General features: G+C 42.1%; 1 protein-coding gene across 8 annotated transcripts in view; it reads right to left on the reverse strand.

The window, feature by feature from the left end:
• The window catches only part of TRIM2 (tripartite motif containing 2), a 120,345-nt gene that overhangs the window by 63,411 nt on the left and 44,904 nt on the right, over nucleotides 1-12,030 (reverse strand). For 2 of the 8 annotated variants that reach the window (XM_031048759.2, XM_031048754.2), the window contains exon 1: nucleotides 6,261-6,369. The exons of the other annotated variants lie outside the window; for them this stretch is intronic. The gene's annotated coding sequence lies outside the window, so the exon portion shown is untranslated. Of the gene's footprint in view, nucleotides 1-6,260; nucleotides 6,370-12,030 lie in introns of those variants that run through there. 8 annotated transcript variants of the gene reach the window in all.

Raw genomic sequence — 12,030 nt, forward strand, 5'->3', positions numbered from 1 at the left:
AATGAGGAACCTGTTGGACTCCCAGTGAACACAGTTCATCACCTGACAGAAAACTGACACATGACAAAATGCATCACTTTTCTGCAAGGTGAATGAGGTGAATTAGCTCACAGGGGTCCACTGGATGCTGCTGCTAACACAGACATGGGGCATTGCAGACCAGAGCAGGGGCAGAAAGAAGACTGCAAGCCAAATGTTCAAGCTGCTTATGAAAATATACCATGAAACAGCAGGTAAGCCCCATGCTCCTCCTGATTGTAATCTTACTTTAAGCTCTAAGTCACATTTCTGTGGCAACCATGACTCTTACTGTCACACATCCAGTTTGTGCCAGGCTCACGCTTCTGCTCTGTACTGCCCTGAATCATAATTTGCTACTCACAAAAATTAACCACCAGCCCTGGCTCATATAAAATCATAGTGCCTCAGTATTGCTGTTTTTCACAAACTTTCATGCATGTAAGTAAGCTTTCTTTCAAAAGCAAGTATCCAGGAAACACTGATGTAATACATTTTCACATGGCTGCATTCATTAAAAGTTCTGAACCAAAAGTAATGTGTCCAAATCCCCCCTTTTTGTTTGAAAACATCATTCATCCAAGAATCAGAAGTGTTACCATGTGACCAGTGACACAAAGAAACAAACACATGAAAAATCACAGCCAACAGTTCAAAGGCAGCTCTGGGCCTGAAAGTTGGTTCACAAGGTATGTCTTGAATACTGGACGCTTTGTTTGCCAAGAGAAATGGAAAGACCCACATTTTCTAAGACATATACCATGCTTATACTTTCTTGGCTTAGTCTTTAGCTGACCTAGCCTGGAGCTATCCATTCTTACAACATACAAAAGGCTACTATATGCCTGGTTTACACTGGACCTGCCCTACTTTCCTGTCTTCAAGTACAGCAAGAAAGAGGAAAAAGAGGCATGTTGAGACCTTTGCCATATTCTCCTCCTACGCTCAGATGTCCTCTCTTATAGCGCAGTGTTTGCAGTCTGAGAAACAGGGGGCTGTTTCTTCTCCCCCAGAGCCTCAGGTTCATCAGTGCAAAGAGCAAAGGGCTCTCGGGAAAGTTACAAGACCCTAAGGCAGGCAGGGAGAATGTATGTAGCACAGTGGTTCAAGACCATAGGATCTGGGAGGCCCTGGTAAAAGATAAGTCTAGGATGGGCAGAAGAGCTATGGCTGAAAGATGAGGCTGTGAACTATGTGGTTGAGGTGGGGGGGCATGAATCACAGCGAAAAGCCAGATGCACAACACTCACTTGAGCTGGAGGCCCAGTCCAAGAATGAGGAGCCTCAGGCTAGGAGACAATAAAGGTGAGAGTGAAAGGTGAGACTGGGCAGGGCTTTGGGGCAGGTGGGAATACAAGATATCTCTACTGAGAATACCCTCATTTACGTACCTGCACACATACACAAGAATGCTGCCCCTGCTCTTTCTACCCACAGGATTGTTTCTTCCCACTCTCGGTCTTTTGCAGCCAGAGCCGCAGTAGTCCTAGCTCACATTTCCCCATCTATGTACTACAGTCTGACAACAAAACATTTTCCATAGCCACTGTGAACAAAGGAAATGTTTTGATATAGTTCTGGATATATAAATATAAAGCAAAAATTTCAAAGTTATAGAGAAGTGATCTCTGGAGAAAATTACGGGGAAAATGGAGAGGAGGTGGCAGATTTCTTTAGAGAAATGGTCTCATGAAGGCAATGTCTGAAAAAAGTATGCTGAAAGTTCCACCACTGCTGTGCTGGAGTTAATATCATCCAATACCTGTCAACTTGCTCTTACACATTCAAAACTAGTTAAAAAGAAGGCCAAAGGTACGGCTCTAAAGCATCCCAATCAGAAGCAGAAGCTAAACCATACATGTGAGAAAAGACTGTGATTATCACAGTCCCATTTCAGCCCTTAAGTAACCAGTCCCCCTGTTGCTTTTAGTGTGAGTTTAGCAGAGTAAGATGTGCAGAATTCCATGCCAGGTTATTACTGTAAGAAACATTAACATTTGACAGTTGGTACATTAGGACATTATACTATACATTAGGGAGAACTAGGTAAAGTGTCAGCTGAAGATACTGTATAAAGGAGAAAGGTGTCAGGAAGAAAGTGACCCCCACTAAGATTTGATTTCATGAGGGAAACCGCAGAGCAATCCTTGAGTCTTAACAGGTACTATGCTTGTCAGATGGACATGCTGTGAACCAGTGTCATGGGAACCAGTGGTAAGAGGGAAGGGCTGACGACAGCTGTGATAATTCTTTTACAGAACAGCAACAAGGACAGAACACAGCAAGCTACCCACTCAATTAGGGACATTTTAAGCTCCAAGCTAAATTGTTTCTTTCTTAGGCCTTTGGCCCAGCTACACAAGTAAAAGGATGAAAACTGAAGTATTGAAAAGCTTCTTCATGAATGAAGGAGCAGTGGCATCTATAACATTTCCTGCCTACTTGAGCACATACTGGGATACAATTTGCTTTCTGGGCCTGAGAGAGGTGAGCTAGAGAAGAATCTGGTAGGCCATCTGGAGGTTGCAGTTAATTTTATACCAACCCTGTATGTACCCTAAAAGAAGGTCGTTTGAAAGGCTGTGCCTTTTATACAATATCAAAGCAGCAATGCAGAGAGCCTGTTCTGTAAGCCAGTAATTCCAGTAAGAAGAAAGTTTTGGGCTTGGCTATGGAGTCCAAGGGCACATTATCCCAGCATAGGAACAGAGCACAGCCAGTACATGTATCTGTACACCACTGATGCTTGTTTCTTGCAGCATTGCTGGTCAGGTGAGAGACCAGGTCTATCAGGAGGGAGGGAAGTCAAAGAAACCAGTGGACTTTGATATATAGAGATTTAAGGCAGCACAGACCTGAAGACCATTTAGACACAGCTAGGAAGGTAGGAAGTAATCCCTTTTGTCTTGACCTGCGTTCTCTATCATATTCCAGGCAGGCCACCCTTCAGAATTGGCCCTGTGGCAAATTCCTAGTTGAGAAGCTTCCTCTTTCTCCTGGGATGAATTTTGCACATATAACCTTCCTTGAAATCCTTTTCTTTCCTAAGTGCAGCACTTTCTCCAAGTAACAGCACCAAACTAAAATGCACACATTAAAAAGAGACCCTCTGCTCTTAATGTACGAGTAGGGTCTGATTATTATAACCCTCCTGCTTTTTCTTTTTTAAGCATATAGGACACATCAGCAGAGCACCAGCTAATAAGTCAAAACCCTGAGATGAAAAGCACCTTAAAGCCTCCTGCTTTCACTAAAAATTCAAATGCTCAGTGTCGTGAATTACAGCTCCAGTAACTCAAAACTCTCATTAATCTAGAGAGCTGTTCTTTCCTCAAGAGATCACTCAGTTTTGGGAGTTGGTATGACATTCTCAGGGGTAAAGAAGGGGAAACCTAGTAGATCAGATTCAATGTTACAAGCTTTGTAATCTGGTTACTGTAAGTATATTCGGGAAGTACTGTTAAGAGGTCAGGGTTTTGGTCAACCCCAAATTGGTACCTTCCATTAACTGCTGAAGAACTGAGCAATAGCTATATTGCAAATGTGACTGCAGACTAAAGACTCAGCCACAGGAAAATGTTGGCAAAGGATCCCACAGTCAACATACTCTGCAACTACAGCCAGGAGAAGAAAATCAACTGCAGTAAAAACTCAGCCCTGGGAAGCAGATCTGAGGTCTATTTCCAGGTTTCTTGCAGATTTCATTCACTTCTTTTGTAGACTGAGGATGAGATGCTTATCTGCTTCCCAGCCTATCTGAAAGCTCAGTTAATGAGTATTAGAAAACCATTTTGTTTTCACAAACTGCCAACCATCTCAGAATCAGAAAGTATGATTATAGCATATGCAGTTCAGAGTAGTCAGGGGTTTTTATGAAGGATGTTGATTCAGAGCCCTGTGAATCCATCTTGAAAATTATCTCTCTGGGAGGAAGACAAATCAATTTTAATCTTCTGCCTGTTTATCCTGATATAAATCAAACAGGCACAGTCTGCCCCTACAGAGCAAGCCATGTTGTGCTGAGCTCATGATGCACAAGGGAGTTCTTTCTTTAGTCAAGAGAGAGACAATGTGGTAAGCATATTGATTACCCCTTACTATGCACTGAGAGAGCACAGCAAAAACCTCTAGGTGTGTATTTATGCCTGATGTGTATCTCATTCCTTTCACTGTTACTTAAGCACCGAGCTCCTGCTTTCTTAATCTTAGACAAAAACCAATTTCATTTTCATCTTTACCAGTCAAGGCTTGGTATCTATGTTCGACTTAGACAGAGTGATTGAAAAGCTCTTGCTTGTGTTCACAGCCTGGCACAGAAGCAGTTTATTGCTGTTATTAGCTTTAGTTCATACGCTGCCAGGCATGCACTGTATTGCTGCAGAGGAGGCTCAGTCGCAGAGCTAAACAACTGCGAGCATTGTGACCCATCTAGTTAAAATGGACTAAGTACAGTAGCTGCCCATAATTTGACCAGTTTTTATTTGAAGGTTTCTGTCTAACTGTCTCTTAGTCACTGCTTCCCACATATAATATTGCTTGACTGGTCCTCTGCAATTCAAGACTCATTGAATGATGCAGTCCTTTAAAAGCATTATAGATGAGTAGGAGAGTTGAGCCAGAGGTCTCCAGACTGCATTAGGGCTGTCTGCAGAAGCTGTGCACAGCCCCAAAACACAAGCAGCATGACAGAGGCTAGGGCACAGCCCCCAGGACATCCCCCTATTGGGTGTATCCAGAGGGGGCGAGTCAGACAAGCTGATAGGAAGATGTTTCAGATTTGCTTTTATTTTTTTGTCATGACACAAGGCTAACAAAGACCTGATTGAAATTTAGAAGATAATTCCTGTGATTTTAAAGACACATAAGGAACACACCTATTTACAGTGATGGCTTCTTTTTATCCCCCAGGTATCTTGAACTCAAAGCCTGAGCTGAATTTTCTGGGGAGCCTGGCACTTTTGGTTCTGGAGGGAGATGAAGTGCCCTGGAGAAAGGACCACTGGCAATATTGAATGTTGCTATGGTCCCATATTGAACTCTTCCAGCCATGCCAGAAGAAGGAAGAACTAAATATATTGCTACAGCCTACTCTTCTTGAGGCTTCCCACTCAGTTCTGAGCTCAGAGTATTTTGGATAAGCAGCCAACTCATGAGTTTTTTCTCTCAGCCAATCTGAACACTGCGAGGTGCACACAGTCATTCCTAGAAATTACTACTTGCATCGTCTGATAGGATTCTGTAAAATAAATTAAAGGAAGAAAAAGAAATAATATAGTACAGAGACCTTAGTAATAGACTGATGGGTGCTGACATTTATTTTGCTCTATGGTCGTGCCAAAGCCACTTCATCCATCCTATCTTTTATTTTCTTCATTTATAGAAGATGTCTATAGATGAGCTCCTCAGATGCCACATGAAATCTAGCCACAGACTTGCCAAAACTTCAGGGCCAGACTACCTCTGAGATTTTGCATGGTGTCCAGCTCTGAATGGGACATAAAGATTTTCTTTGCTGGTGTAAAGGGCAAAAGAAAACATCTGAAAAGTCCGTCAATATTTGCAATGCAGAAGTAAGTTGAAGAATACTGTCCAAACATGGAATATTTTATTTAAAACTCTGAACACTAGAAAGCATGTGTTAAAGACGTAAAATCTCACACTCATTCTATCTCTGCAGTTTTTTGCTCTGCGGAGCTGTGAACATTTCCCAAAGGCAGCCAGCAAAAAAGACTGAAATCTCTGAACATGACTCCACTTTTTCTACTGTTAGCCATATGTGTCAAAATATGGCAGTATCTATCAGCATTTTGGGAAGCATTCATTTTATAGTATCCCATTTCTAGCTCTTTCACACTTTTGTGAACAATGCTACTTATGACCTTGCAAAAAAAAAAATGCTGTTGTTTGAAATATGGCCAGATGATCAAATACTGGAAATGCAGCTAAAAATGAAAACTAGATACAAGTTAACTAAAGTCATAAAGAAAAAAAACCTTGACAAGTTTAAATAGGTTGTGTCCCTATTAACTTTTTCCCTCTTGCCTCCCAGGAAGGTCTCATTTGAGATTGAAATAGCGTAGTCCTTGTAGTCATGACACTGCATACAAAGTAGCTGCCCTTTTACTTCAGACAGAGGAAAATACTTTAATAGCTGCCTCTCTGAATGACAGCGCCTACCTGCCTTGCTAAAACATGCCTTTAGTCTTATGAGAAAAGCCACAACGAGACAGAAGGCTACTTACTAGTGTTCCATAGAGTCCACGCAGGAGTATCAGAGACTGAAATTCACTGTGCCTCTGATCAGAAGATTTAGCTCCCTGCAGCATTCAGACAGTTGGTCCCATTACGGCCATCAGGCGGCTGAGTTAAAGGGTGGCCTTGCACAAACATAAACAGCTTGTCAGCACAAGCCAAAGAGGCGGGCCTGCCCTGCCAGCCACAATGTGAGCCAATGATTAGCTTCTTCGCATTCTGGGTGTTCAAGATATTGTGTTTCATTCTTAAGTAGGGGAACAAGAGGGACTGACTGGGAAGGGCTGGTGCTTGACGGTTCACTACTGGGCAGTAAAATGCTTAAGGTGGAAAGCAAAAAATACTCAATAAGTCACTTTAGGAAAAGCACATATTTGTAGTGTATTCATACAAACACTTTTAGAATGCCCACAGGCATCCCCAGTGCATTGTTCCATTTAGATCAACTAATCAATCAAACAAAACCCTTGTGAAAAAGTTTAGCCCATATTAGCTGTAAAGAAGTTTCACTTGTAAAGTCCGTGATTTTTCTTATTCTTATCCTTCCTAATGCACTTTGTTTGCTGACACTGGGGTTTCACTTCTCTGTCACAAACGTCTTACCCTGACCTTCTTAACCTGACCCCCCCAGTGTTCACTGATCCTCCTATGATTGCTTCTCTTCATCTCCATCTTAACCACTTGTTCTTTTGGTCCTGATCTCCCCATAAGAGCATGATCACAATATAAGCACCTTATGGTAAGGTTCTGTGAGACAATCAAGCTCATCTAGCAACTTACTACTGTCAAAAGTGTACATGTTGAGACCCCACTCTCTTCAGCACCACACCATGCCCCCCGTCCATCTGTCTGTCCCCTCCCATCATTTCAAGGAAAGGTAATATAACACAGAAACAAGTATTTCTCTGCCAGTTTAGTGATTTTAACAAAGAGACAAAAGAGGTATTACGTGGAGTGAATACTCCCTGAAATTTAAGCTCCTTCTGATCTGGCTTCATTCATTTGTGATCCCACCTGTCTCCCCAAGTTCCTCTCTCCTTTGTTGTTTGAACTGAATTGTTCCTAGTTAATTGAATACCTTGTTTACAGCTGCTGATCCCATTTCATTACAGCTCTGTCCTACTTTCTTGTGCCTCTAGTTTGGCTGTGAGGCCTGTCTGCCACCAAAATCAGTCTCAACAAGTTTCTTATAATAACTCCCTGTGTAATATCACGTTTTGTACTTCAGCCTCAGCCTCTCTGAGTTCTTTTCTGCTTTGGGAATAATTAAAATTGCCCATAAAAACCATGCCATCTTTTTGGCTTTCACTGTTTTTTGTCTCTGACCTTACTGATTAATCCTTTGCTCCACAATTACCTCTTCCTCTGTCACACTCCCCAGGGCACCCTACTTCTCCTTATATTCTATCCAGCTTTTATTATTTGATTGTGCAGGCTCCTGTACCCCTTTTATGTCAACAATTCATAAGCATGCATTTTTATTTTTCAGCTTTCTGCCTTTCTCCAGCCCCATGTTTTACCCTGTGTTTTAGGTATAATGCATTAAATGCCTTGACAGCTCCTAATTTTAAGATGCTTTTCTGGGCAGCAAATTAAAGCAGTCCAATCACACCACATTCATTACTGCATTACTGGGCACAAGTCATTTCCCCATACTCTGCTCTGCTTTGGTAAAGGAGCTGAGACCTCAGAAGCAGATGCTGAAGTTAGCACCTCGTTCAGATGGGCAGGCAGCTCTCAGGCTTCTGCTGACAGGCTTCTGATGACAGGCTGCACAGGAGTTCTGGCACATATTGCTGCATCACAGTGTGCTGGGGTCACACTTGCAAGTTTTTCTTCACAATGAGACACACTAGGCACGTTCTTCAATGATATCTGGCATGCTGGTGCATTATATGGCTCCTTCAGCTGCCACCCAAGCATATAACCTACACTGCTCATACTTTCACTCAGATTTTCTGCTTTGTTAACCCTATGGTATCCACATGAACAACATCATTTTACCAGAGCTCTCCTCTAGTATTTTTTAATATGTAAATCTGTGCCCAGATCCACCCTGTGATCACGGTATTTGATTACTTTAATTATTCTAATTACTAAGCCTGGATCTTATTCCCAATGCACCTACACTGTTCTACACAGAAAATTCAGCAACTGAGGTCATCTTTTGTTCCATACCCCAGCCGCACTGCCTACATCCCTGTGAAAGCCATACTTTCTTGTCCTGAGCTTCAAGGCCTTTTCAGAGACTTTTTTCTTATTGATCTGCTCCCAAAGCTCCCTTCATCACAAGGCCTGTCTTCTCAGCCTCCTCTCTTCCTACAAAGCTCTCTTTTTTGGGTTTTGTTCTTTTTTCTTTTACCTTGTTCTCTATGTAGAGAATGCTTGCTTCATCAAAACAAGTTATCTATTCTCCTTTCTTTACTACAATCCACATGTCAGAAAATAAGGAATGAACGTATCAGAATGATAGTGAGGAGCAATAAATAGCTGACAAGTCACTCCAGAGAGATGTTCCAACTGCATATATAAATGAACATGTGCTAGAAATTTTCTAACAATCAGCACCTTACGCTGTTAAATATTTTACAGAACAGGATAGGCATCAAAAGCCCTTGATGGATATAGATCAAGTGCCCAAACACCGTACATGAGATTGTGAAAAGACTGCTGTGAAAAGACTGACTGTAGATTCACAAGAGAAAGCAAGCTAGCTATTGCACCTCTGATTCCCATGGCGATTTATTTAAGATGCTAATTCAGTGTAGGCACAAATAAAGAAACAAAAGAGAGAGCAGGAATGAGCTGATTTAGTGGACTGTGTTGAAAAGGCACACTTTAGACAAAGTCACCCTGGGTACAACTATTGCAACTCCACTTGTAGAATTATGCCAAGAATGAAGCTGACTCTTTGTCCTTGAGCCTTGTATGGCGCAGGAAAATTGTTACCAGCACTGCCAACAGTACCAACCCAGACACCAGCTATGTGAGAAAGCCAAGCTGATTTAACAGCTTACTTCAACCTAAAGGGTCATCCTGTCCCCTCTCTTCATCACCATTCCCAGCTGCCCAGATCTGCTCCCTCCCTTACACATCTTCCAGTAATGGTTTGGAAGCTCACAGAGCAGATTCATCTTTGCTGGATGTTTTTCAGACAGGTTAATGATCTGACTCATCTCCCTGCCACGTTAAACAGCACAAGAACCAGCAGAGGGAAGCGGTAAACACATGTGGCTGGAAGCAGAAGAGGGAAAGAGGTGGAGACCAGAGTCACCAACCTCTTTTTCATAAGCAGAAAGCTGGCTGTCAGCCCCAGAAGCTATTATCAATTCTGGGGTAAGACCTAAAACTATGAGCCCCAAAAGCACGCCACTCAAACACAAGGTCCTAAAAGCTCCTGTAGCCACTTGTTTGATTTCCAGCATGCTCTAAAATGTCTTTTTGAAATATATTTTCCAAAGGAAAGTGAGATTTTATTTTCACTAAAAGCAAATTTCTGAAAACACAGCAATCATTTGACTTCCTAGGAAAAAATCTAGATAGGAGGGAGCTTCTGATGAGCAAATAAAAAGGGTAACATTTAAGTTTTCTACATCCGAAACCATAAAGTGTTTAGGTTATGAATCGCCAGAACTTCACCTACTCCCTAGATTTCAGGCTCCATGAAATAAAACTTTGACTGTCGCCTTATGTATTACCATTCATGCATCTGGCTTCTAACATTTATTGTTTGCTTGGTAAAACTGGGGTTTTTTTCCTTTCCCTTTCTGTAGCCTCACTCTGCCCTTCTTCTTAAAACACAATCCCAGCTGGATGCCATTTTGTCCTCTGCTTCTCTTTTGGGAGTCTCAGGCCTCCTGAGGCTCAGTCTGACCAGTTCGTATCTATGCCTCTGCTGGGAGGAGACCTCTCCTGCTTCTCCAGCAGTAGCCACAGATGTTGCAGAATGGAGTGGAGCAGGAAGATTTTTGTCATGTTTTACTGGCCTGGTTTCAATTTTAAAGTGGGTCGCAAGTTATTCCCAGAAAGCACACAAGCTCAGGCAATGGAAGACTGTGGATAGTGACAAAAGAAGTGAAACTGTAGATGAATTGTTTCATTTTAATTTTTAAAAAGGAAAAGAAAAAAGCAAGACTGGCAAGGCAAAGACACCATGTGCAGATGAAGCACACAAACAGAGCAGGCTGCAATCAATGGGAACTTGGGCTTAGTCCCAGCTCAGACCATGTGCATTTTGAACTTTGAGCTTCTGGATCGTTTCCTAATTAGAGAGTGAGTAACACACTGTGGGACTACTTAACCCTTTGGTGGTGCCTTATGAGGTCTAGCAAATGCCAGAAAAGACTCTGGGGATGCGTCTAAAGCCCCTGTAGGCCACATCTGCCTACAGGAAATATCCCTGTGCTCCAAAAGACTTGGTGAAACATCTGCTGCCAGCACCTCACACTTCATGGCTCTCTACACAGAAAGGTCAGGCTTACAACTCTTCCTTCCTGCACTGCTGAATGATTGTTGCAATCCAACTCCCCACCTGCAATGTGCCAGCTCCCCATGAAGAATCTGCCTCTCTTCAAGGCTTGCCATGTCTCTTCCAAACTCATCAGTAATGCCACACCAAGGATCAGATCAAAGAGAGATACGTGGCTGAACTTAATAGTGTAAATAATGCCATGCTGCACACAGAGACTTGCTTCTCTACTTCACAGGAATGGAAAAGCAGCAGCTATTATAAAACTGTAACTGTAGCCCAAAATACAAACATAGCATTAAAAGCTGTGTGGAAAGAAAGAAGGAACGGTAAGATAGCTGATGTACATCAACAGCTGTCCTATTATTTTTATACTATCTGACTATCACTGGTGTTCTAGATAGATCTGGAGTAGTGATTTCATTTCATATACCCTGCTGTAAAGTGCTAATATTATGTCTTACCTATTTCACAGAAGTACTGTGCAGATACATTTACAGTGCTTTGAAGCTTTCACTGAAGACCAAACTGTTACTACTTTCATTATTGACTTGAGAAATACATCTTTCAAAAGCCAATAAACAGGTTAACTACTTTGGCAAGGTAAGTTTTGTTTAGTGTTTCCTGCCACCTCTAAGGTCACACATGCCAAACATACTAAATACACTACTAACAGGAGAGGCACCTCCAAAAATAGATGCACCATTGGTAAAGATTAGTTTTGGGGTTGTAGAGCACAGTAAACCTATAAGCTTAAATTCCGTCTCTGCAAGTTTTCTCCCTATTTTCCTTGAGTCCTGTGTCCTGATAAGAGGTGGTTCACAGGTCTCAATTGCCACAGAGCTTGGAGGAGGCCTTTCAAGTACAAACTACTCTTTGCATGTGCCTTTCTTTGGTCATTCAGGTGTAGGCTCTAGCTTATTGCAGACCAAAGGCCTCAGTTTCCCATCTCACCTGGAAGTCTGCTTGTCTGAGAGTTCTTGAGCATCAAGGTGGTCTAGACTGCACTGTGACAGCAGGGTAGCCAGAAGTATCAAAGTTAGCTCTAAAATAGCTGAATAGTATTCGTGCTGCTAAAGTACTAGAGAACTCAGTCAAGAAGGGAAACAAAATAGCCTGTCTTGGACACCACACTGCCATAATTGAGCTTGTATGCCCAAGCTGGCTACAAGCTACTGTGAGCTGTTCTATACTACACTACAGGCATTTCACTATTAAATTCTGTGAATTAATCTAGCCACAACATTTACATAACATTTAAATTCCACTGCTGCTCAGTGATTCATGAACTT

This window comes from Melopsittacus undulatus, chromosome 7 (assembly GCF_012275295.1).
Source record: "Melopsittacus undulatus isolate bMelUnd1 chromosome 7, bMelUnd1.mat.Z, whole genome shotgun sequence".
Lineage (NCBI taxonomy): Eukaryota > Metazoa > Chordata > Aves > Psittaciformes > Psittaculidae > Melopsittacus > Melopsittacus undulatus.